This window comes from Myiozetetes cayanensis, unplaced genomic scaffold (genome assembly GCF_022539395.1).
Source record: "Myiozetetes cayanensis isolate MyiCay16 unplaced genomic scaffold, myiCay2020 scf5-8, whole genome shotgun sequence".
NCBI lineage: Eukaryota > Metazoa > Chordata > Aves > Passeriformes > Tyrannidae > Myiozetetes > Myiozetetes cayanensis.
In genome coordinates, this window is record NW_026087742.1 from 101,138,739 (window position 1) to 101,166,039 (window position 27,301).

The 27,301-nt window shown below is 45.2% G+C and overlaps 1 protein-coding gene across 2 annotated transcripts in view; it reads left to right on the forward strand.

Moving 5' to 3' along the window:
• The first annotated feature begins 688 nt into the window (after positions 1–688).
• Positions 689–27,301, forward strand: part of RAI2 (retinoic acid induced 2) — a 45,593-nt gene continuing 18,980 nt past the window's right edge. The window contains exon 1 of one of the 2 annotated variants that reach the window (XM_050332561.1): positions 689–788. The gene's annotated coding sequence lies outside the window, so the exon portion shown is untranslated. Of the gene's footprint in view, positions 789–16,612; positions 17,016–27,301 lie in introns of those variants that run through there. The other variant, XM_050332562.1, reaches the window with a different exon arrangement.

The window sequence follows — 27,301 nt, forward strand, 5'->3', positions numbered from 1 at the left end:
TCAACAGAAATCCAGATGGAATTACAATCATCTTTTATGTACATTCGAGGACATATTATGTAATACTAACCATGGATTTAGTTTAATGCACCGCACCTTCCAATAAGCTGCTGGCGACACTTAATAGCGATTTGAAACCTAGGAAAAACCTCTTTTGCCCTTGACAAAACCATTTTAAAGCCCAGAGTCTGCGGTCTAGGGGCTTGGGGTATTCAGAGTCTGGTGGGAAAACGGGGACACGGGAGAGGGAGGATGGAAAAGACGGGGAGGGGGGGGGAATTAAAAAGATACGAAAGAGGTGCTGGGGGGGGGGGTGAATAAAGAAAAACAGGAAGTCAGAAACGTGGTCAATCCGAGACTGACGTAGAGGAGACAAGGTTAAAACTTCGAGCAAGCGGGAAGCAAAACATCTGTAAGATTTATGAACAAGGATGACGCTGCTTGCTGCAGCATCCTCCCGGGCTTCGGGGCTATTCCCGGCGCGGCTACCCGGGACCCTCAGCGATCCTTATCCCGCGCATCCCTCTCCAGTGCGGGAGGGTGGGGGGAGAATCGCGGGCCGGAGGGGGCGGGGCCCGCCGCGGTGGGCATGGTCCAGGTCGGCCAAGCCCCGCTCCCGTTGCTCGCCCCGCCCCGCCCGGCCCCTCCCGGCGCGGGGGGAGCGGGACGCGGTACCGGGCAGGGCAGGGCGGCGCGTCCCCGGCGCCGGCGGCCGCGCTTGACAGAGGCGGGCGGCGGCTGCGGCCCCCATGGAGCCCAGCTAGGGGCTGCCGCACCCTGCAGCGCAGGTAGGTGCCGCGGAACGGCGGCGTGCCGGCAGCGCAGGGCGGGCGCAGCGGTGACAGGTTGGCCGGGGCGGCGGCGCTTTGCGGGAATCACACTCCCCGCCATCCAGCCCTTCTTCCCACCGGCGGCCGGGCGCTGCGGTATCGCGGGCAGGGCGGTGGCCCCGCGGTCCCCGCTCCGGCCCGTGACTATTGTTTCTGGTGGCGCCGAGCGGGCGCAGCGAGATCCCGGTGGCGGCGGCGGCGGCTTTGTGCGGGTTGTCCCGGCAGTGGGGCTGCGGCCGTGGGGGGGGCGCGGAGGGACCGCGGCGGGGACAGCGACGGGGCGAGACCGTGACCGCACGGGCAGAGACACCCACCCCACCCCCGCCCTTCGTCCTCCTCGTCGTCGTCCTCCTCCTCCTCCTTCTCCTCCTCCTGCCTGCGCAACTTCTCCAAAAATCACGGCCGTGGGTGCGCGGGGAGGAGCGGCGCGTGCCGCGGCCGGGCATCGCCCCCCGCGGGTCTTGGCTCCTGCCCCACGGGCAGCAAAACACGCGCGGCAGGTCACGGCGGCTTTGAGCGCCCGGGTCCGCGCTCGGGGAGAAGGAGGTTGGAAACATGTAGGGTGGGCTACAAGATGGGATAACCTGGGGTCTCTCGCGCAGCCGGTGACAAGCGAGGAGCAGGAGGAAAATTTACCCTTCCGAAGTTGGGGCAGAAATTCCTCCCGCTGTCGCTCGGCTTCCCAGCGAAGTCTGGTAGGAGGATGGACTGTCACCTGTGTCCCCCTTAATGGGTTTTTTTGGATGAGGCTGTCGCGGGGCGTGGGGCATCTGCGCCGGCGTCGCAGCGCTCCGGGCGTGCGTGGCGGTGGGTGCCTGTGTGAAGTGTCGTGCTCCAGAAGTTCTGCATCCCTCCGGGGAGATGGTGCAAGCTCACTGGGCGGGAGTTGCAGGCAGTTATTCTTCTTCTCTCATTCCCTTCACTTCTCCGTCTTTTTTAAGAAATTGGTTTGGCTTTGGTTTAGTTGCTGTTGTTGATGGTAGTTCATATTCTCCACCAGAAGTATTTTTAAAAAATAATACTTAAAATGCATGATTGAGGGTATATATATTGTCTAATGGGAATGTATTGTTAAAGAGAAAAGAGTATCTGGTTGCCCATTAATTCTTCAGGTATTTTCCGTTTAAGCTTGATGAGGAAATGTTCTTCTTTTTCCTAAGTAACCTTTCATGTCGTTTATCAATAGCAAATCGGCTTAGTGTTCCTCACAAATACGCTACTGATTACTAGTGTTATACCTGAAACACTCCATAGGACAGAAGTCAGCACACCTCTATGTTTTTAGTATGTAAATTTGGAAAAGCTTTCCCTTCCATTTCATGACTCTGTGAGTGGCCCCTGGTTAATCAGATGTAACTACAGTAACTAATGCAGGAGGCTGCTGATAGCTATTGCAATTTCCTATGCTGCTCTGCTAGAGCAACCTGATCAATTAATGCATCCTCACTATTTTGTCCTTAGCATTTCTGATGAATTTTGTAGCATTTCTGTGAGAAGCTCCAGTAGGGAGATGCTGAAGTCTCTTTCACCTTCAGAGATGATTGAAGCCAAATTTGAAGAGGGAATAAAAAAACTGCTTGAGTTAATTGGAGAGTGATGCTGAATTTCCGTGTATACATTAAATTCTGGAGGTGATCCAGTAGCCAGAGCTATCCAGGTCAGACTGGAAATCACCTCAGTGACGGCCTTTGCAGGGTCCTCATTGCTTCCTACAAGAAAAAAAAGTGATAAGCTTTTGCAACACATGTGGATTACATTGCAAGCATGGGCTGGGGGACAGGGCATGAAATGTGCAATGAGCAGGTCATTCTGAACACTCTACAACTTCAGGAAGCTGGAGCTCACTGTGCAGAGCCTGCAGCAATATGAATTACAGGGAAAAAATGCACTTACATGTAACAAAGGGGGCTGGCTCATCTCCTGCTTGAGGAACTCATTTTTTGAAAAAAAATCTGGCTCCCGTTTTTGCCTCTGACACAAAGTGCCAGTGTAGCTGTGGGCAAATCATTTCGTGTTTTCCTCTCTCCCCCCTTCTCATCTCTACCTGACCCACCAAGGGCTCACCTATAATGGGCTGTCAGTTCAGACCCCAGTTCAAGCCCTTTACCTTCCTCCAGCTGCCTTACACTATCTGAAGCCTGACATAGGTGGTACCTCCCTGTTCCAAGGAGATACAGTTTGACATTCAAATGCTGCTGCTGGAGCCAATCATATAGACGTAGCAGCCTCGGAGCAACTCATCAATCTCTAATCCTATCCCTCTTCTAATCCAGTCATTCTCTGCTGCTAATCAAATCGGCCAGCCTCGTTGGAGCTGTGTTTGGCTGCGTGCTCGCCCTCGTGTCAGCCTAGCCTACGTCAAGGCAGGGAAGCAGTGGCAGTGGAGATGGGTTGAGCACCACCAGCTCTTCAGGACAGAGACCGTCTGTCACTTGAGGTTGTAAAATCCATGGCACGAGAGGCCTGGTGTGATTTAGAAATACAAATTGTAGCTAGAGGGTAAATTGCAACAGCATCACAAAAAAAAAAAAAAAAAAAAAAAAAAAAGGCCAGAAAATGGCACCTCGGGCGTTCCTGCGCAGCCAGCTGCGTGCATGTCGGGAGGGAACGGAGGTGGAAGGGTGCAGCTCCCTCGGTGTAACAACGGCATTCTTATTTTAGCATGGAAGAGAGCCAGAGATAAGGAGTGGTTGTCATCCGGCTGGTTGGAGGATTAGAAAAAAAAAAAAAAAGAAAAGAAAAGAAAAAGGAAAGCTGTGTGGAAAAATATTTTGATGTAGGTACTAAAGGAAAAAAAAAAAGCAGATAACCTTGCAAGTGATAGACTAGCTACCTAAAGCTGGCAGAGCAACATCTCTCCCATAAAATCCAGAATGATGCTAATTAAGCCCAGACCCTTTTAAATGACACAGAGCTTTATTTATTTCAGATGTTTCTAGGTCCTAAAGATGGGGCCAAATGTGAAGAGTTTGATGTGGCAGATAGTTTAACCCCAATTACTTCTACATAAATCACGTGGTTGTTACAAGAGCTGAGTACAGCTGATGGGTGCCCCAGAGCTACTGATTAAAAAAAGAAAAATTTCTTTAGAAAAGATGGCAGAGCAGGTGAGGGTTTGTGGGAGAAGGGTGGCCATCCTCTCCACAGGCAGGAGAACGGGGATGTGGGAGCTGTTGTGGTGCAACGTGTCCACCGGTCTGTATGCACAGGCAGCTGAAATGGTGGCCTTGTAGACCAGGCAGCCAGAGAAAGGGACATAAAATGGGAGCTGACAAATATTCTTGTTGTGAAACTGGGATGAATTAATGATTTATGGGGGTACTTGCTTTCATTTTATTTTATTTTATTTTGAGAGGAAGGAGATGGTGATGGTGATGTGTGGTGCTAGCCACGAATGGCTTTGTTTTGCTACCAGACTGTGCTGGGTCATGCCTCCAGAAACAGCATCTACAGAATAACAATACAGTAAAACGGTTTTCAGCATTGCTTGAGTGTCATAGACTGTCTTCAGGAAGAAAAAGGTTTCCTTCTCTTATGTTCAAAGCCCTAGGCCTAAGTCCTTCCAGCAGACTCTAGATTTCAAAAAGGAGGTGGCTGTGAGATGTCCACAATGAGAGGACCTAGGCTGCAGGGATCATTGATACCTTGTCTCAGTTCTCCTTGGGAATTTCCTTTCCTGGGTTTGCAATATTGCCCATCCCTCCCAGGGCACTGAGCTACTCTGTAAATAGGCCACTCTGTGGAGGAGCTGCTCTGCCAGGTGATTTAATGTTACTTGTTAGTTTTGGCTTTCCTTTTTGCTCCATCCCTCGGCCCCCAGTTTTATCCATGATGTTCTTTAATTGCAGAGCTGTAACATGGGTGAAGTGAATTTACAGGGTTGTATCTGTAGGATTTTGCCAGTCCTGTGGATGGCTGGATGTCCTGGGGGACCCCTGTGGCAGCTGCCACTTCACACTCAAGTGCTGGCTCTGAGTGTTAGTGACTGGATTCCTCGGACTGTGACCTGTTTCCAGTACCCTTTTGTATTTCCTAGCTCATAGAATCATAGACTAGTTGGATTAGAGGGGACTTTTAAAGGTCATCTAATCCAACCCTCCTGCAGTGAGCAGGGACATCTTCAACTCGATCAGGTTGCTCAGAGCCCTGTCCAGCCTGACCCTTAATGTCTCCAGGGATGGGGCATTTGCCACCTCTCTGGGCAACTTGTTCCAGTGTCTCACCACACTTATGTTAAAAAATGTCTTCCTTATGTCTAGTCTAAATTGACCCTCCTTTAGTTTAAAACCATTGCCCCTTGTCCCGATGCAGCAGGCTCTGCTAGAACATCTGTCCCTGTAGCCCATCCCTGTCTTTTCTGTAGGTGCTCTTTAGGTGCTGGAAGGCTGCTCTAAGGTCCTCCTCGAGCCTTCTCTTCTCCATGCTGAATAGCTCCAGCTCTCTCCACCTGTCCTCATAGGAGAGGTGCTCCAGCCCTTGGATCATCTTTGTGGTCTGCTTTGGACCTACTCCAACAGGTCCATGTCTTTCCTGTGCTGAGGACCCCAGAACTGGATGCAGTACTCCAGGTGGGGTCTCACGAGAGCGGAGGGTGCCCTCAATCCCACTGACTGTGTCATTGATGAAGACAATAAAGAGCACTGGTTCCAGTGTGGACCCACTGTGGGACACCACTCATCACTGATCTCAATCTGGGCATGTAGTTGTTTGGAAATGCTTCTTTGAGACATCAGATACAGGGCTAAATGTTCTTAAGAATTAACCAAAGACCCTAGAGTAGGTTTCCTGTTGTCTTCAACCATTTCAGAAAAATATTGTCCTTCAGCTTAGTAGCTTCCAGATCCCTGTATTGCTTGCACTCCCCTTGCAGTGGCAAGAGAGCAGTCACTACAGCAGAAGGAAGGCAATTGCTGTTGACTTGAAGGACAAGCTGGGTGTAGGTTTGGGTTCCCCCCTGCCTCCCCCATAGCAGGCACAGAGATCTTAGAACAAGCCCCAGTACTGACTGTGTCCACATCTTCTTATAAATCATAATCGTCTTGTTATCTTTGGATCAGTGATTGCAGGTGAGCTCTGACTGGCAAGGGAGGTGAAGGAAGTTTGCTGTGACACCTCACTAAGTTTCAGTGGGGCAGGTGCCCCCCCCGAACATGCTAAATGCAGCTCCAAATTCAGTTGGTCAGGCTGATTTTGAAGACCAGTCTCGCTTCAAATGTCTGCATGTGTCTCAGCTTTTTAATTATTTCTGTGCTTTTCCTGTGGCATGGAAGCAAAGAGGTGGAAGAAGTGCAGTGTCCACCAGGAGGGCCAAGAGGGCAATAGATTTTGCCTACCCTGGCAGCCAGTGTGCTCCTCACAGCAAAGCCAGATTATTTGGAGGAGTGCAGGTCTTGCATTCCAGCAAAAAATAATTTGTTAATGGCCAGAGAATAATCACTTTACTCCGAAAAGCCTCTCCAGCTGCATTGCACCAACTGTTCTTTTTCAGCCTTTGAATCCTTAATGACAGTAGCAGCTAATTTCTCTTTCTGTGTTTTTCTAGCTGCAATGTCCTATTTTCTCTGAGTTTATTGAGAAAATAATAGAAGTCATTACATAGCTACTTGTCACCTTTCAGAGAAGAAAACTTCTCCCTGGCTAAATGGCCAAGTTAGTTACTTGGTGACTGACTTGGACAATAGCAACTTTTTGTAGCTCATTAGCTATTCATCTGTGCTTAGTGAATAAACTAATTAGCTAGAGGAGTGTTACTGAAGTTACAGTCTATGATTATCAGAATAAACCAGTCACAAGCAGTATGACAATGTACATTCTGTTGCATGTAAGCAAAAAATCCAAGAAATGTCATATCAGGAGTGACAATGTGAGAAATGTGTATTCATTTGGTTTATTTTCTTTTAAATTTGATTATCTTTGAAAGCTTATGTGATAATATTGCACAAAACTGTCCTTCATTTAAAAAATACTAGGTGGTCCATGTATATCTGTAATAATTAGGTTAAAGAAAAGGTAGTGAGGAGAGCTGAACTAGAATGGGCAATGAAATGGAAGACATGAAAAACTAAGTGAAATGTGAATTATTTTTGTAATTGCGTGATACACATCTTTCTGGTTGTTGGTGATGGATTGCTTTCTGTGGAGCTGCATCCACACAAGGCCACTGCAAAGCAAACAGGAAGGGCAACACATTGTTTTTTAATCAGGATTTTCTTAACCAAGAAGTCAGACATCACTGTCTGAATAATAGATGCCTTCATCTCCAGCTTTGGTGATGGGCCTGGAGATCAGAAGGCAGCTCTCAGCCAGGAGGTCTGCCCTGTTCATGTAGCCAAGCTTTGCTCTCCAAGCTGTGGGATGCTGAGGAGAGGCCAGAAGGAAGTAGGAACATATATACAGATATGTGCAGTTATTGTACTTCACCCTCCCTTCCCCCAGAAGTGTTGTATACTTCCTAGAGAAGAAAATTAGAAGGATCGTTCCTTGTTTAGAAGAATCTTGTCTGTGTTATTGTATTGGGCAGCTGTCTTCTGTCTTTGGGGTTCTCAGGGACAATTGTTGCAGGTGCCAAGCCCATTGAATTCACTGCATAAGATACCTGGCCTTGGGGAAGAATTTTCCACATGCACCACAGGAAAGCAGTTGGATCAGAGGACTTCACCCAGAGGATCAGTGGGAGCATGTGTCTGCAGCCATGGAAGGTTTCCTGGTGTAACAGCAATGGGTCTGTTTGGCCCAGGATACTGTCTACTGGACAGAGAATGTAGTATATAAATATCAATAAATATATATACATATGTCCATAGGCAGACACACATGTGTGTGTTTGCACAAGCAGATCCTAGAAGAAAGAGTGCCCAGAAGAGCCTTTTGTTGTAGCATGATGTGCTGTTCATTTACCTCTGGTCTCGAGGGGATGGATGGAGTTACCTCCTGCCATTTCATGGCTGGAAGACCCATGCATGGTTAGAGTGGATTCGCAGGGCTTCTGTGATGGAAGAAATTGTGCTCTTCAGTGCAGCTCTTCTAAGCTGTGCGTGCAGGATACACAAAGGGGTGTCTTTCTTTCATGGGGCTAGTGGTGCCAAGCTCAATATCTCACATCTTCCCACACCATCGTACCTAAGCGTGTGTTCATTTTGTGGAAAACTGGTTGGCCACACTCCAGCTGTGCTAGAACCAGAGTAATGTAGGTGGAAGAAAACAGTTGCACAGCATTTACTTCCCTGCTCAGTGAGGGAATGCATCTGCCTTTGGTTTGGGCTTGACATTTAGGTCCTTAACTGATTTTTTTTTTTTTTTGGATGCTTGGGTAGCAGCTGTGTTTAGCTATGAAATCATCACTTGTCTTTTAGGATATATTTTGGCTGTCACCACAGCTTTCTTGTCTTCTAAAGAGGGGTATTACATTGCTGGGGGTAGCCCTGGATGCCATCAGATGCTACAGACAAGAAAGTGGAAGCAGCATGTGGCCATGGATCCCCATGTTCCTAGTGTGTAACCCCAGAGCTGTGCAATGACCCTCCTGGAGCTGGAGGAACCTAATACAGCCTCCTACCAGAAATGGTTAAGTCAAGAGACGAGGTGGACGCCCTTGATCATGAACAGGCTACAGACATCTTAGATTCACTTTGGTTACCGGAAAGGCTGGTCAACACTCTTATTTTGTATTTGCTTTCTGGGGGAATGGAAGAGCTCTTTACTTTGAAGCATCAAGACCCAAATATTTTGGGACCTGATGAATCTGAAACCACTTTCTGAGAGAAGAGGTGCCACTGTATTTCCAAGGAGCTGAGGTTCTCAATCTAGCAACCTTTCATTTTTAAAAAGGAAGGAGATGTTTTTATTAGAGTTTCCTGTTTTGAATTCTTTGGTTATAGGGTATGAAGTGGTCAGAGGAGGGAAAGTTATCATTTAGGTCAGGGTTGTCTCTTTGTATTTTCTTATTTGTATACGTAATGTACATATATGAATTATTTATATATATATGTTATGTGTTTTGATTTAATAATTTTTTCACAGTTCTGTTTAAGGCTACTACTTTAAGGAAATCTAAATATGGTTTCCTGTCAGGAATAGTTTACGTATAGCTGGTCCTGCCTGGGGCAGAGGGATGGGTTAGGTGACTTCTCAAGGTCCTTTTCAGGACCTTTTCTGTGGTTCTAGACAATTATTCAACGAAAGATTCATAGTACGTTGTGCTGGTTATGCTGAAAGGGCTTTGCTATGGCATTTAACTTGGATATTTGTTTGAAAAGGAAATAATAGCTAATTGTAGCATAGTTACTGCTGCTACATCGGACAAATGTTTCTTTAAAGAGGAAAACAACTGATGTTACATTTTTAGACCAGCATCGTGATATGCCTGTGATTAATATTTCCAGGAGCTTTGTGTTTTTTATATCTGCTTAAGTGTATTAACATTTTAAAAGGTCAAAGGTAAGCTTTAAAATGGATGCCAAATTAAGATGGATGGGAGGAAAATGACATTTACTTCTTGTTACTGCACATTGTTTGAATTTGACCAAAGGCAAAAGCAAAACAAAGAACAACCCTCCCCCTCCCACATACACACTCGCACACATGTGTGCATGCATGGACAGACAGACAACCATGTTCTCACCACCTGCCTTCCCTGCACACCTGGTCTGGGAAAATCTTATCTATCAAGACTGATTAGTCATGATAATCATCATTATCATCCTAACAAAATCAGTAGTCTAGTGTTTTCATTTCCAGGCAGCCTATGTATCCCTTTCCAAAGTATATCATTTAACTAGTGTGACTGGACTCTGTAAATAAAAGTAGCTAAAATATTTATATTAGGAAAATATGGCTAATGGGAACCATAACCACATTATCATTTCCTGCCCTTGCTGTGCTTGAGATGATGATTTCATTGGGGAAGGGACTGTACCCTCATCCCTATTCATGCAGTTCCTGGCACACGGAGTCCCTGTGAAAACAGAGAATAAAATATGGTGGGAATTATGCCTTTGCTTGCAGTGGCCAGTCCCAGCTGAAAGCAAGGCTTTAGCAGAGCTGCTCTGTGAACACACCAGTGTGCAACAACTTTGGTTTTGGACAAAGTGGCATAGATAGAGGGAAGGACCGAATCTGTTTCATGTCCATCGTTTCCACTCTCGCCTTTAAATGATGATGGCGGGCTAGGCAAATGTGCCCTGTGCCTTAGAGATCTCAGCCACTCTGTCATTCAAGAGACCTAGCCTGTTTTTCGGATGTTGTTTCACAAGACAGATTAATTCCCATTGCTTCATGACATTTGCTAATCCAAGGTGGTTTGTTTTTTTTTTTTTTTTACTTAAATAAAGGGGAAAACCCCCTAACATTTCTTCAAATCCTTCTTCCTGCTGGTGGCTGGTCAGGGAGGATTCGGACTGCATCCTGCATCAGCCTCTGGCAGCCTCAGCCCCGTGCCGTACCCTGAAGCGCATCCCAGCCTCATGTGGACAGCAAGGGCTGTGTCGCCCTGGGAAGAGCCGCACGGTGCCAGCTGGGGCTGAGCCGTCGGTAACCCAGAAAAGGCAGTGCTGCTGTTCCCGTGGCTCTACCTACCCGCCACCCTCCGGCAGGCGACATTCCAGCCCCGCACTGCAGGGGAAAGCGGAAAACCCCCCTTGGGCTCCGTGATGTGGGGGCTGCCCAGAGCAGAGCATGGGGTGGCAGGGAAGCGAAGGGCTGGTAGCAGCTTCCTGAAGCCGCAGTGCTCAACCCTGCCCCTGCACAACGGCCCAAGGTGTGTCTGAGGATGGGATAAGGAGTGGTCAAATCCTCTCCTCCGTCCCCAAGAAGCACCAAGCTCTTCTAAGCATCCTTTCTGGCTGCTGAAAATGTTTCTCTGACAAAAAAAAAAAAAAAAAAGAGGAAAAAATGTCAATTGCTCAAATGCTTTGTTCCATCATGAAAATGTATTTTTCATTTCAAACTGAACGGATTCTTTGAAGGCTTCAGTGCCCTCCGAGTGGAACAAACTAAACAGTTTTATTTTTTTCATTTTACCAAAAAAGAAAAAATGTTCTTAAATCACTCAACCCAAACATTTCTTTTTAATTTGTTTCCCCCAGTCTGGCCACTATAGCAAACAATTTCATTATTTGCGTAGCTCTAATTGCAGTGATTAAACAAACACAGCAAACGCCGACCCTTTGCAGAGCCTCATCACAACCCCACAGCCAGCTTGGTCTGTATTTTGTCAGCAGCGAGGGAGATGGGAGCAGCTTTGTGCAGCCTGAAAATAAATTACCGACTTTCTGGCATTTTTTTTCCCTTCCAAACTGATACACTATCAGTTTAGAGAATGAATAATTTTTCCCTTTCTCTTTGCTAGCAGGCTGAGAGATACCAGCCTGTTGTGAACCTGGTACAGTTTAAAAAGCATTTGGATTTTCAGTGTTTTGCTCATGTGTTACGCTTAAGTTGCAACCTCTGTTGCTGTTGTTAGAATAACATGTAGGGTTGCTCCTCAGTTAGTAATACCCTTATTACCATAAAGGGATGAAAAACAAACATCTGCATCTGGTTTGGGTTTTTTTCCATGAAGGTGGCAGGTACCTGAATACAGGGTTAAGGAAAATTTTATCTGGCTACAGTTCCATCAAACAGGAACAAACAATTTTTTGGACATTTTTTAATGACATTTATTTATAGCAGGTAGCGCACAGGCGGCTGCTATTTCTCAGCATGCTGGAAGAATGTTCTCCAGATGGTGCTTACTGTTTATGCTTTTATTCACTTCTCTTGAACACAGCAGCACTCTACACAAAACATGGAAAATTGGAAAATAAAAACAATTATGTTTTTACAAAGTGCCATGTGATTTGCTGAAATGTCTGAGTTGACTGATGAGCCGTGCGCGGGGGCAGCGGGGGGGATCACGCCTGTCACAGCAACCCTGTGCCCGAGCCCCACATGGGTCACAGGCATCGCCCCAGCTGAGAGGGACTCGTCCTTCTCTCCCCAAAAGATAGGTTTGAGCAGGGCTGCTAATCCTACCTTTATATTTGTGCCTCTTCTGCCTCCCATTTCCTGCACAGGGATTTGACTGAATGTAGGGAAGGGGTTATAACAGCAATATTTTTGTTGGGTTTTCTGTGACTGTGCAGCCCCAAGGTGGGACAGACAGGAGACAAAGCATTTCATAAACCTCACCTGTGCCATCGTGTTCCTTCGGCTTGTAATCTAGGTGAAAAATAAAGAATTAAGGCCTTCAGCTGGTCCATCTGAAAGTAATAGCTAAAGTCAAGACTAATCTCTAAAAGGACCAGCGTGGTTCATGATTTCTGTTGGTTACAGGAGTGAAAATAGATATCCAAACAGTGGGCATGCTCTTGCAGCTTCTGCAGTTATGCAGCTTCTGTAGGACTACTCACACAAAGCATTTTCAGACTGGAAGCTTTAAATAAAAGACTCTGGAATCTAAAGAATTTTTTTCATTAAAAATCCTTGGGAAAATAACTTAATTATTTAAATTTCATTAAAAAAAAACCCCAGCAAACCAAGCAAACAAAAAAATTCCCCAAGCAATTATAAAAATGACTATCAACAATCAGGGAAAAAAAGTTCATTTTGTTATTATTTTTTATATATGTGTTTCTCTCTATATATATGTATTAACATATAAAATAATAAATAATTATTATAAATTAATAAAAGGATAATTATTATAACTTAATAAAAGAAATAAGTATTTCTGGCTTCTATTAAAAAAGCAGAACAAGAAAACAACAAACCTGCAGCACTTCAGGACAGGTTTTCAAATAGCAAAAAAACATATACCAATTTTAAACATTCAAAGGGGACATGATTATTATTTCTTTGTGAACATGAGCCTTCAGATTCCTTCAAAAACTAGTTTAAAGCTGGCAATACTTTTGTTGAAATTACATTTCAGGAAATTAATGTATAAACAGTTGTTCAACTGGTTTTGGGGTTTTCTTTAGTAAATGGGTAGTGCTGCACAGCACTTCGATTCCTCTCCCTTGCCCGTTACCCAAGAGACAGCCCTTTCCCAAGCAGAATTCTTGCTACATCAGCTCCATGCTGTTTATCTTCCGTTGCTCCCTTGGCAGTTATTATTTCTTAATGTGTTAATTGTAGTTCCTGTACCCTGGTGTGTGAGGGTGTGTAATGTTCATGGTAATGATGCCAGCACGTTCTCTAGTTCCTGGAATTACAGTGAAAAACTTAGATGTGGTCTGGGCACGGGGCATCCATTAAGAGAAACCAATTAGAAGAATTCAAATAGCATGGAAGAACAAAGTGGGTAATTGGAAAGAGTAGACATTGGGTTGAGATAGGTTTTTTTTTTTTTTTGCTTATTCAGTTATTATTCCTTCTATGGCTCCAGCTTTGTGTGATATATATATTTTTTTAATTAAAACTTGAATTATGTCACTTGCTTTCCACCTTTTAACAGTATTTCACAGTAAATTTCATTCCTAATAGCAAGTAGTCAGGGATAAGGAATGACTTTGCTGAGTGATGGGACTGTTAATTATTAAAAAGAAACCTATGGATTTAAAACAAATTAGACCTCATTAAGCCTAGGTCTGTTTCCACACAGACCAGCGCACATGAAAAAAACCCTCTAGGAGTGTGGAAAATCGCACTTTTTAGCTGACACATCACTAATAGAGCTCCTGGGCTGGTGTGGGGTGCTCTTTTGGTTTATGTCAGACATCCCCAGTCTCTGATCTCAGTTCAAAACCTGTGAGTTTCTTGCATCTCTCCCATTTCCCTTCCATCTCTTCTGTCACCCTCAGCTACCCTTTGCATACCGCCCAAGCCTGCCTGCCTGCAGGAGTCCCACCTTGCTCTGGAGGTGTCTGCTGGCCATCAGCAGCTGGAGTCTACCAAAATCTTGGTACTGAGCAGGTTGGTTGTTCCAGGTTTAGTGAAAGAGGAAACACAGGAAAGCTCCTCTTCCTTGATTTTTCAGAGGAAGGAGATCTTTGACTTCTACTGTGGAGTTCTTGCTGTGGCCAGGCTGACAAACTGTAGGATAGATCTGTCTATTCCCCTTTACAGACATGGTGGGTCTTTTTGTTTGTTTGGATTTACTTTGTTATCCAAGCTCATCTGTGACTGTTAAGATGTTTTACTTTGGGGTTTTTCTGTGGAACTGTAGCAAAAATCCAAATGGCTGAAGTGATTGTTGGAGACTGTATGCTTGAACCTGTGTAACAACATATGTTTTTAGCTGCTTTTCTCACATTTTTTGGAGGCAATGGGTGAGTGCATCCACAGGAGAATCCTAATAAGGAGAGTGAAAGGTGGCCTATAGTGAACATTTGAATTATATGTTCACAGGCATGCCATGTGTGGGCTTTGCTGTGTTGCTGAGACATCCCCCAAATCTTCTCTAGCATTGTAGGCAGTGACACACTCATATCAGGAGAAGTAACGCCCATTCTGCTGGCTAGAAATCAGCAATAACATTTTGACATCTGTGCAACAGTTTAAAATGAATTATTCAGCACATAGATCGTGCTATTTGAGCAGCCAGCACATCTCTGCCCATTTACTACTGTCAGTCCATGGTGGAGATATCATTGATGCCAGTGGGAACTGAGCACATGGGCTGGGGGTAGGTTTTGGCCCATAGCCTGGAACAGCATTTGACAGCACCCCTGCAGAATATGATAGGAATAATTGTCTTTGCCACCAGCAAAAGGCCGAAAGACAATGCCAGTCTTTTTCTTCTCTTAGAGTATTTTAAACCCATGCAGAAAAAAGGTCTTAAGAATTAAAGAAATCATTAATTCTTTGACTGAGTTCTGCTTTAAAGAATGAAATTTGCATGTAATTTCGATGAAATCAGTTGTTGCATATGACCGTCCAGAAGCCCTGAGCATCTCTTGCTACTGGGGATAGACCCAGAGCACAAACTGGCAGCGGGTCCAGACCAGTCTCCAGCTTCTGCCAAGTTAGAGGGTTAAAGTGAAGCAGTCGCTAATTCCCATCTGCAAAGAAAATTCATAAGATTCACGATCTGAGCAGCACCTGATTTGGAAAAACAAGCTGAACTGCTGTAAGAACACACTTTGGGGGACTGCAGATGGGGTACTGGGAGGAAACACAGATAGCTAAGCCCCCAGCAAAACCGTGTCTGCTCAAGACAGGCATTCAGGAGAGAAAGTGGACATTTATCTTGTGTTTAGCTTTCTAATTCAGCAAGGTTGTCTGAATTAAAGCAGTGTATGTTCAGTGAGAGTCAAAAGTCTATTTCACAGGATACCTGTTCCCTATAGCTGCATTTTTAAATAACAAATGTGGGAACACAGTATGGAAATGTTCTGTGCTGTGGGTTATTGTCCTTTTTTTACCCTTCTTTAAGGACTATTTGTAGCTGTCCACTAATGCTTATTTAGCAGGTGAAAATTTAGGAGCGCTCACATAGCACTGCAGCAATATCATCTGCCCATCACTGTCCATCTTTTTCAGGTGACTAACTAAAAATCCAGCCTGTCTCAATTTCTACCTCCTATGCCATTTATGTGTAACAAGTAATACCCTGCAGTGGAAGGAGCTCAGTGCTATACATGAAAAGGCAAGACATATTATCCAGATCACTATAAAACAAATTACTAGTACAATGAAAGTTAAGTAAATCCTTATGTATCCCTGAAGTTGGTAAGCATATAGTTAAATCTTGCGTGCAGTAAGAGTGTATCCTCCAATAGTAACAGTGTAGCTGTAAGGTTTTTGAACTCGTCTCTGCGTGAGCATAGCTTTATTTTTGGAGTTCCCAAGAGCTTTGCAATTAGCTGAAAGATGCAAAATTGTGATTAGTACCATGGAGCTCTGCATACTCAGGTGTGGTGCTTCAGCAGGAGGTGGGTCCTGCCTTCCTCAGCCGGTCCTTGACAGGAGGGGTTCTGCAGCTGATGCTGCTGCAGCTGAGTGCGAGCTGGAGTGTGGTTACGCCTCTGTGGCACTTTCATAGGGGCTGAAATCTGTTCCAGCTCTTGTAGGGCTGCCATCACCAAAGTGTCTGAGCCTTCTTGCCGTCTTTGATCCAATCACCGCCTCTGCACTCCCCTGGGTCAGGATGATATTGTCCCCCTTGGGCAGGGAGTAGAAGAGGCACAGAGAGATGTCAAACCCGATTTTAATAGTTATTTTTGTGTCCACATATGTGGAGACATCTCTGGGGGAGGGTTCCAAATTGCCTGTCTGTGTAGTTAGGACCCTGTCTGTTGTTACAAAGCTGGTTCAGAGAGGTGCCATGTGGGAAGCTCATGGAGGGGGCCTTGAATGTGCATCTCCCCAGTGTCAGAGCAGAAAAATGTGCCTTGCTAGTGTAGGTGTGGGGTGGTGAGTGAAGGGGGGTGTGCAGTGCAAGAAAACAAGGGGTAGGGTAAATAGCTGAGTAATATATGTATGAAGGTGAAGAAGGCTACCTGGTTTTATTGCCACTTGATTGGAAGGATGTGCGTAGCTTGTGTGCATCCATTAATTAGTGATGCAGTTGCTCCATGCTGGTATCAATAAAACCTTAATAGTACATGATATCAGCCCTTGATTGCTTCCTTTTTTCCACATCCCCCTGTAAGGATGTGAGTATATCAGTGCAGCTGTGCACTGTACACAGTGTGTATGTGCTGTGGCTGCCTGCATAAGAAAAGGACAGTAAAATAATTTAGCGGCTAGTTACCTCCCATGTGATTTTTCTGAGTGTTTATAAAAGGATCTTTGATACACAGCACTCTCTAATGTGCACAAAATAACCAGTGTTGTTTTCTTTCCTTTTCCTGAGATATAGTCGTTCTTAAAATGGCTCCTGAGCAGGCTTTCCTAGGTACGTGTAGCGGCTGCAGCCTGATGGGTTAGCAGCAACAACAACAACAACAACAACAACAAAAACGGCTCTCCTTCGTTTCCTTTATATGCACATCGTGCAGCTTTCCAAAGAGTGCATCAAACACTGCCGGCTGGAAATTTCCAGGCCCATTTCCTGCCTGGTGCATGCTCATAAAGCAAGATTGTCTGTACAATCCGTAGCTGCAGTACCGCAGAAAGTCAATAAATAGCTGACCACCTCACCTCTATCAAAAGCAGTTGAGAAGCTCTGCCTCATCTGCCTTATTAAAACCACACTTGACTCCTGCAGAGAAACCTAACTGGGAACCTTGAAGAGGAGGGATAAAAAAGGAGACTGAAATTGCAGTGAGTATTCTACAGCTAGGTCTTGCAGTAAGGTTAAAGAGTGCTTATTGTAAAATAAACCAGAAAGACAGCTTCATTAAAACAAGGAGAATGCCTGCATTTAATGCAATGAACTTCTGACTCTCCCACCTACAGTACGACACAGAGATAAGATGATTAGTTATTGCAGCAATGAGCAGATTTAAGTATCTCCCTAATGGATTTGTATTTTGAATTTAAATGTGTGTATGCCTATATATGCATGTGTGTATATTCTTAATCTTTGCAAGAAAAGGCATGGTGTAGAAATAAATGGAAGAGATAGAATTTATACTGCAAAATATATTTTAGTGTGCATTTGAAAGGATGTTTGGGGTTTTTTTCTTTCCCTTATATAACAGTAACCGTTTGAATGTTTGCCAAGCTTTTACAAGTATCTGTTGGGAATCCTCACCCCCACCTTACCTAGACCCACCAGCTTTTTCTCACCATAAAATGAAAAAAGAGAGAACTTTAACAGAAAGATCATTGCTTTAGCTTAATATTGTAAGATTTCAGAGATTGGATTTTCTGATAGTAATGAAATGAACCCTGCATTGTGCCATGAATTTGATTGCAGTTAATTTGATTTTTGAGATGCTCAACAAAGCTAGCCCATTAGCTTTAACTTCACATACCTTGGATTTGTACAAACTGGTGTTTTTATGTATGTATGGGCACAGATAACATGAAAATCTCTCTCTGGTAGTTCAGTTGTTTGTAGCAATCACTGTCAATGAGTACTTACTAACTATAGTGCTGTTGAAAGTAGTATCCATTGAGTTGCTGACCAATAATCTCACTATGTTTATTGCTTTGATGGTACAGGGTTAGTTTTCCTTTTCACAAGGAAAAATACAGCTGAACATCTCAGCCAGGAGAGACACACGCAGACTCTGTCCTGCAGATTTTTCCAGTTCTCATTGATCCTAATGAGAGTAGTCATACAAATAGCAGTGACTCTTGTCAGAAAGGAGTTTTTTGGCTGAAACTCACAATTTCTGTTTATGTGATTTGCCTCCTCAGACTTCACAGTGAATGCTCCTCTTGGTGTAGTATTTGCCAGGAGGCAATAACTGGGGGATGGGGCATTCCCCAAGGTGGTCCCAATGTCTGGTCTGTTCTCTTTGCATGATTTATTCTTGGTCAGCAGTTAAAAAGATGGTGGAAGATGGCCATTTATATATGTGTGTGTATAAATAATACCAGCTTCAGATAAGAAAGTATTTGGTGATGTCAGAAAACTAACAACACATGGCTACAGATAACGGGAATAATGTTACAGAGTTGATCATGTGTGGGAAAAACAGGAGGGGAATTAGGCTGCTGGGAGAAGATTGGTGACTATAGGGAAAAATTATGGAGGATGCAGTTTCCAGAACAGGAGAGATACAAAACCAGGAAGGGAAGAGAAGGATGATGGGGGCACAAAAGTTGGGAGTGATGCTGAAAGTTCTCCAGGCAATGGGCAAATGTTGAACTGCCAAGGAGATAACTGTCATGAGCTGCTCGTGGGAGGTCCCGTAAGCAGGGGAGTGCAAAATCTCAACAGAAGTCAGGGGATATATGACTTCATGATGTGTGGAAGGGAAACTGCCCATAGATGGGAAAAGAGTTGGACACATGACTGGAGACAAGGCGTTTTGTCTGGATCTGTGCCACTGAAGTATACGTCAGCACTTGTGGAGCCAGGAACCCGTCTGTCTCCTTCCAGCTCCATCATCCCCAGCAAACCTGCCAGAGGGTCATTTCCTGCCTCTAGCGCAGGGGGACCTAGAACAACCCTGCTCCTCACTTGGGTACTTCTGCCTGTGTCCTGGGGAGGGCTCCTGGAGGTCACAGCCAGCTGCCTACAGGAACAGGACCAGGGTACAGAGTCCTGTCTGCCTAAAACATTCATGGTCTGGCCTGGGGCAGAGTGGGGCACTTGCACCAGGAGGGATCTGAGAGGTCCCCAGTTTGGGCAGGGTGAGGAGCTGGGTACCAGGGTGTACTGCAGCAGGGAGCTGCTGTCCTCCTGCAGGATGCTAGCGTGTCCACACCTCAGCAGCATCTTCTTGGATCCTGCCGAGTCACAGTCCAGGAGTCTCCCTTGCTTGCTACAGGGCAAGGAGGGGTCTTGTTTTCATAGCTTACTATTTTATAGGGTTTGGGTTGTTTCTTTAATTCTTCTCTTTCCTTCATGCTGCTTTTGGTGTCTCCATCTAAAGGCAACACGCACAGTTATCTTAATCGTAATTAGGCAAACTCATTCAGCAGCAGAGGAAGGGGAAAAGCTTTAAAGAGAAAGCACTGATGATCTCACCAGAGAGCCCCATAGTGACAAATTTAGCAAAGAAAATCGAGGGTGGGGACAGAAGCCTCATCTTTCTCTTCAGGGTGTGCTGAAACACAGTGCCCTGGAAATACTCAGGCATTAAAGCACCCTCTTGGCATGGAGCTGCCCAGCCATGCCAGCTTTTTTGCCCCACAGTGGACAGTGGAAATGGTCTTCCATGGAAACCTATATCCATAGGCTTCTTGCTACCAGCCTGCACCTGGAGGACCAGATGGGTCCACATGGGTCCACATGCTCCCAAAGGGGAATGTGCAGCTGAGGCTGGGAGCAGCATGAATCGTCACCAAAAAGGATGATACAGCTTCCATACTCCCACTGAGTTAGATTAATTCAGAGGCAGCATGTCCCATGTCTCTCAGCCAATGCTAGCCAGAAAGGAAACAATTTTACACATCAGCAATTTTTTATGATTAATAATATTATCCTGCCTTAATTGAAAAAGGGGCTGGTGCCCTTAAGAAAAAATTAAGCTGGAGGAATTAGTATCTAACCTCTTTATAATGAATGTATATTCTTACACACTGCGTATTACTGGCAGTGCTTTTAGAAAGAATAGTGCCATGTATTGTAATAAAAAATTGTCCAATGTTGTTTGTAGTTGCGTGGCACCATTCTGTCTGGCTGACTTGGCTTTAAGAGCCTGAACGCTTGGGAAGAAGCAGTGTGAGGATGCCGAAATCCTTTTAAAGGGAATTTATGTACAAACAGGGGGATGATGTGTAGGCTCCGAGCTCTGCTATCAGTTGTTATTGCTGAGAGATATTCACGGGGAGTCGATGCCAGACGGAACATTAGCCATTGCTGGCCTTGGTGCCTTCGTGGGAAGTCGGTCATAAAGTCAGTGAGGGCTCCTGTTTGTGGGATTTTTAAACACCAGTGAATCATTTTACGTAATAAAGCAGTTGTCAGGGTGAGTTTGTGTAAAGGTCTTTGTGAACCACTCTCTACCAAAACAAAACTTCAGAAGGAGAGAGAGGCGATGCCGAAGGACAGGGAGATTTGTTATGCCCAGCAGAGAGCAGTTTGACTCTGCTGAGGTTTGCCAGGCACCCAGTGGGAGCAGGGAGCTGTTGCCTGCTTCTTCCCATCTGCCTGCGACTGAATGTGGTGCCAGAGACGGGGTGAGTCATAACTTCAAGGCATCAGGCTCCTTCCATGGGTCTGGCCCTGGGACTTTGTTTTGTGTGAAGCAGCCCAAAGAAGCTGGGATTAAAGAAGGTGAGAAGGTCTGCGTCTCCAGTATGGACAGTCTAGGACAAACCAAAGTAATTAAATTCCTTTTAACCATACTGCTGCCCTGGCATCATCCATCTCTCCTGCAGGTTCCTTGGAGGACTATTGCTTCAGCAGTAGGCTCATGTACATGTGAGGGGTGTGAATGTGACATTATTCCCCAAACCTAGAGCTCTTAAATCAGCTCTAATCAACTTAAATATTCCTTCCCCAAAGGTTTGAAGGTTGTGCGTGAAATCTCCCTGGAAATGTGCAGTGAAAAATGACACCTGTGGTGGAATCACTGGTGCTTTCCAGTGTCCCTGTCCAAAAGGAGTGCGAGGAGCCTCCCATTCCTCTCCATCCTGGAATAGTGTGAGGGTTCTCATGAAGAAATAAATGCTCTGATGGTACCATCTTCCTTGGAGAGTGACCTGCCTGCAGTTTGGGGCTGTGGAGGAAGGAGGAGGGTCTGCAGAAGGAGCCGGGAGTGTCTGGATGGGAGGACGCACTGGCTCTGCAGGGTGCTGGGAGCACAGTGGGGACAGCCCGGGTGAGGTTGTCCTTCCCTGTGCCTTCTTGGCCACAGCCCTTTGGACTGTGCCTGTTTAGAGGGGACCCCCAGCATCCTTCCCAACCCTGCTGAGGGAGCAGTGGTGGGTGGGCTGGGACTGGTGACATTTTCCTGGTGCCATGCTGCATCCCTGATCTGTTGTCACTGCCTGTGTAAGCTGACCCTGGTGCATCCTCACACCCATTCTCTGGTGTCTCTAAATTTGTAGCCAAGGTCTTCTTAGTTACCTCTTCCTTTGTATTTTAGCCAGGGTCCCTATTAAAGCAGACAATGAGGAAGTCTGCATTAAAATGCTTCCTTCCATCCCTCTGTCCTCCCCTCCTCCCAGCCCCATCCTCCTTGTCCCTGGAGGAAATGCTCATCTCTGCCAAGATCCTGCCTTGCAAAAGTAAACAATATGAAATTACAATAAAATGTTTTGATTTGCTAGACCTGACATTCAGAAGCTGCACAACAGAGACTTAAAAAAGGATCTTCTATAGATAGCCAGTGTGAGAAAAAAATAAATCTCATTTTGGGCGTTGTTTAGATCCAAGCATCAAGGCAGTGTGGTTGGAGAAGAGCGGATTTTGTCGCCAAACCTGAAGGTTCTTAGGAGGTTTATACTGCAGCATCTGTCAGCAGCTTTCCGCCTGGTATCTGCGGGTGACTGGCCTATTGCACAGTAATGTCAATATTTGGGACTCTGTCTCTCTCTCTGTGTATATGTACTGTTGTTACTTGACTGGGTGGTGTACTGAAAGCCCTCAAGAAGGAAATAGATGAGCTGAAACTTGTTTCCTCCGGGGCTCTTCCAAATAATTCAGAAGAAGGCAAACTGAAATGGAGGTGTAATCCCTGGGACATGAGCTTCCTTGGGCGCTTGTCAGTTTAGCAGGCTGGGTAATCCGCGCTGTCATCAAGATTTGCGGATTAGCTGCAGTGAAGCTAGTTGGCTTTGACATTTCATTAGGGAAGTTTTCTATAGTTTCTCATCCTCGGTCTTGGTGCTGTGAAATACGGCTGATGTAGCTTTGTTATTCTTACACCTTCCAGGGTTCGTGCAAGTTGATGCTGGGGCCACAAACATCTTATCTGCTGAGGATTTTTTAAATCATCACTTGTTTATGAGAGACTAACTGGGTCAAAGGCTAATTTTGGGAAGGATCTGCTTTCCCCAATGCTAACTAATAAATTTTCATCTGGGTAGCATAAGTTACCCAACTGTTATCTCCCAAAGAACAGATAAAGACAAACACTATTTATCCTATAATCTGCAAATATTTTGAAAAGTGAACCAGAATATCAGTGTAATGGCTTATCATCAAGGTCTTGTAAGACTCGTAAGGACATTTATTTAGAAAGCAAAACGTAAAATTTAGAGGCAAGAACTGAGCAGATGAGGCGGGAATATGTACGGGTGACAGGATTGTAAATTGTCTTGGGGGGTTCAAGGAACCGGGGAAGGACACTGTGTCCTGAAGTCCCTCTTTCTCAGAGATGTCTCTGCTGATAAGCACCAGTTGTTGTTCCTGGTGACAGTGATTGAGGGGGACAAGGCAAAGGATCACCCTGTGGGCTCCTGCAATGGCGAGCAGAAATGGGGATGTGGCCTGGTTTATTTATGACGGCTAGATGTGCCCTCACTCTTCCACTTGCTGCAGAGGAGGGGTCCATCTCCTTGGAGCTTCAGTTGCTGTCCCCATTATCCTCTCCCAACCCTTTTCAGATGCCCCCTCTGAAGACTTGCTGCCCGAGGGCTGGGGCACGCAAGTGGTGTGAGCTGGCAATGAAGGATGTGCTCCAGAGGCGCGACTTGCAGGCCAGAAGGACGTGAGTCCCTGCTGTGGAGGAGTGCTGCTGGCCACTGTCTTTGTGGGTCTGCATCCCCAAGGGCTGTCCCATTGCTGTCAGCTCCCCCAGCACCGCAGAGCGTGTGGAATGCCTGCTGTGGGATCTTGACTCTTGGCTCCCTAAGGTGGCCATCCTGAAGTCTCACCTTAGTGCTGTGGGGAAGAAGGACAAATGGCCAGGCAAGACTTCTGGGGACAGCCAGGAGGGATGTGTGGCACGAGGTGTGCAAGTCAGGGGTCAGCAGGGACACCAGGTTCCACCTTGTAGAGGAACTTCCTTGTCCCTCTCTAGCCACATTGCCTCCTCACTTCTGCCTCTCTCTCCTTCACTGGTGCTGTCTTGGATCCTTTGCTTCCCTGTCAGCCTCCTGTCCCACGGATATCACAGACAGTGGCACGTGGGCTCTGGTATGTGAAATCTGCCCTAACGCACTGCTTTGTACTTCTGTTGCAAAACCACGAGTCAAAGGCAAAGTTTAGTTAAAAAATTATTTACTGTGCTCTACTCCAGCTGAAAAATATGGAGTTAATGTAAGTGTTGGACTGCATATTTTAGGGCTTCGGTGATTCATCCATCAATTATGTAATTGTAAACCGAAGGTGAAGCTACACCTTCATAGGCCTGGGATAACAAATGATTGAACTGAATACCTGCTGGGTACTTCTGCTTGAATTAATTTTAGTGAGAGAAGAGGGTACAATCAGCAGAACTGTCCTGGACTGGGCACCTTGCAACTGCATAGGTTGGTTTAGGATAAAGCATTGGTTCGTACAGAATGTGTTCCTGTGATCTGGAAAATGGAGAAATATTAAAAATGTAAGTTTGTATGTGTGTGCATGCACATATGGACATACAGACACATGCTGTTCCTCTAGAAGGTAAATATCAATTTTGAATCTGAATATTGATGTAGCAATTTAGAAATAGCTTTCCAAGAGAAGGTGTCTGCACTGTTATATTTACCAGCATAATGAAATCAGACAACCTTTCAATCCATGAATCACAGTGCAATATTTGCCATTACAATTTCTATGGTTGTACTGAGCAAGCAACACTATCCAAAGAATTTTATTAAATCAAAGTAATGAAATTGAAAATCTGTATTGACTCTTCTTTGGCTCTTTCAGGTTCTTTTACATTTTGGCTGAGAATATATTTTGTTTGTTTTTCAGACTCCATTTTCCTTAGTTATTTTGTTTCTCAGATTGGAGGCTTTCTGTTAAATCGTTCAGCCTTGGGGTGTAAATCTCTAGATGCTTTCTGTGGTGTTTACTGGCTGCAGCATAACACACATTTTCTAATAATCTTCACTATTGTGCTGATTTGAGAATTTGAAGCACAAACTGGGTCTAAGCAGGCCACAGGAATTTGTGGTTTCAAGGCAATGATAAGAAATTTCTTAATGGCTTAGTAAATGACAACATGCATTTAAAGTTGGTTTTCAGTCATTGCAAGAAATGCTATTGCTTGAGAATGGCTTCAGTGTAATATTCTTTCCTTCTAGAAGACAAAGTGCAAGGGGATTTGTACATGGGAGTGACTGCAGGCAGAGAGTAAAAATATTTTTCTTCTAGAGCCTTACACTGTCCTCAATATATTTTCATTCCACACAAACAGCTCCTGCAAATTTAGCTGAGAACAATTTTGCAGATCACACTGTGGAGATGCCCTGGGACTCCACTGCTTGCCAGGCACTTTGTTTGATCATTCAGTCCAGACCAGACCTTCACAGCCAGATCATGGAGAGCCCATAGAGGTCTGTAAAAGAGCATGGTCTGCCCAAGTACACCTGTTTACATGACTTGGCTTTCTGTGGCGTGATCAAGACGCACCAATTCTTCTCCAGCTTTCAGAGTTATGAAAATAGATCACTTTCTCAGTTGTGGTCAGAGGAATTTTTGATCTATCTTTGGCAACTATTTTAAAAATACAGTAGACATCCCTCAAGGAATTTTCTTTCTGGAAGCTAAGGGCAATGCACAGCAGCTCTTTATTTGTCACTGTTTTCTGTATCTTCCCTAACACTCAGTTTTCCACTACCTCTACTTCTGGGGTTCTTGGCAGCTTCATTCATCGTATCCATTGGATCAACAGCTCTAGGATTTTTTCTTTCATTCACCTCTTCATCTTCCCTACATTAGTCATACATATGGTTGGGGTTTTTTTTCGGTGGGGTTTTTTGGTGTTTTTTGTTTTGTTTTGGGGTGGGCTTTTTTTTTTGGTTGCTTTTTTTTATTGCCCAAAACTGTCTGTGTCTTGTACCCTGCACCATCTCCACTTTTCCCAGCAGCACCATATGTGTCCCCAGAATTGGATCCCCCAAACTCTCTGCTGGTGCCACATCTCTGTGTTACCACTTCCTTCCTCTGCAGCTAGTCCTGAGAATAAATCATGAAGCATGTCAGCATAGTGGCCTCTCTTGGGAGGACTTGTGAAGTTTGAGATGAATGGTGGTGTTCTGCTAGAAGGCGTTTGGTGACTGCTATCAAGTGGTCCTTTGATCTGGAGACAACTCAGAGGTCCCCACAGTTCTGCAATACAGATGTCAGGAGCTCTGCATCCTTCTCTCTCTTTTTGCTCCTTGCTTCAGCTTTTTGGGGAGTGCTTAGGGTCTCCTTAGAATTGATGTCTGACCTGCTTGCAAAGGTATCCATATCACTGGCATTGATCCAGTAGAGCTCTCTGAAGCTGTTGCACCAAAATCCCTCCAAGTTGAATGTAGGGCTTCACAACCTGTGGGACCTGATGTTAGGGTGAAATGCGTTTTTCTGTGAGGACCAGCAGCACACTCCCAAAGCACTTGAGGAGAAGGCAGTTATACCTACATGAACAAACCCAAAGCCAACATTTAATAGCTTCTTATGGCTGTATTTCTAAGGAAAAGGGTTCCAGTGATCTCAGATCATCTGAAGAGTGATGTGGCAACCTGATCTTGTAAACATGCTGAACAGCACTTAAATTCAGAAACTTTTGCTCACTCATCAGCATGATGATCATCTCTGGGTTAATAATAGCTCCTTTTTTTCTTCATTTATCCCCAAATTTACTCTGTAATGGAAATTGTGCCTGTCACATGTTTAAAACAGATTTTCTCCACTGTGCATACAAAGGAAGGTAAAGGAAGTGATAAATCTCTAAAAAGGAGTATGATAAAATAAGTCCTCTCTTTCTAGGGGGCTAGATACTGAGCTTTTTACTCCTCTGGGGCCTTGATCTGTAGGTGGCCCTGCTGACTTCTGCTGCAGTGGGCCTTGAAGTGCCAGAAGCTGCCCTCTTGCAGTCACACAGAACCCCAAAAACTGAGGCTGTAGATGACCTTATCCAGTGAATAGCTGGTGTACTGTCTGTCAGCAAGGAATAGATTGAAGGAACTGAAAAAAAGCAAATGAAAAGCAACCAAAAAACTGGTAAAAATTGGTCATGTTTGAAAAAACTAAGTGAAAGAGAATTTAGGACTTTCCTTTTCTTGCCTTCAATAATCTGAAGAAAATCCATCTCCCTCTCTCTCTGTTTCTGACACAAAAAATATTTTATGCTTAGTTATTTCCCTCTGTTAGCATCCAATTGATAACAGGATCAAACTACCAACTACATGCTTGCTCCTTCCCTCCCCTTTTTGCTACTGTTTGGATACGGGGAATAATTAACTGCAGATCATAGTGATGCAGCTGCTGTAACCTCATGTTTCCATCACACCAATACCCTACTGATGGATGGACAGTTGCTTGGCTTTCTGTCATACAGACAGTGGGCCGCACTGGGGCGGGTGCTGAACACCTCATCCCACTCCAGTGCAGTGTCAGGCATCCTCTGGCTGCGGTTCAGCAGCATCAGTGACAGCTATTTCCTCACCTGCCCTCCTCCATTGACCAGAAGAAAGGCAAAAGAGGAGGAAATCTTTTGTTCCTGGGGGATGAACCACTCCAGCAGCAGCAACAGGATGTGGAGCGGATGCTTTCTGCTTACAGTCCTCCCTGCTCCATGATAGATAGGCTTCATCTAAAATAAACTAGCAGTCCGTGAACCTTTGAAGTACTCTCGTCTTCTGAGTCGCTTCCCTGTCACCCAGCGGGCAGTGTGGTGCCAAAGGATGTTGTTACTGTATCACATGGACAGGCTCGACTGTTCAGGCCATTCAGCCTCCCACACCATTTCCCACGTGATTGGCAGCTTTGCCTTTCCTGACCAGCATCTTCTTTATTTTTTCATTTTCCAAGGCAGTGGAAAGCTAGGACCATTGGAAATACGCAGAGACTGCCACTCCTGGGCTCTGAACATCCCTCCCTGTTTTTTTCTTTACAAATTATCTGT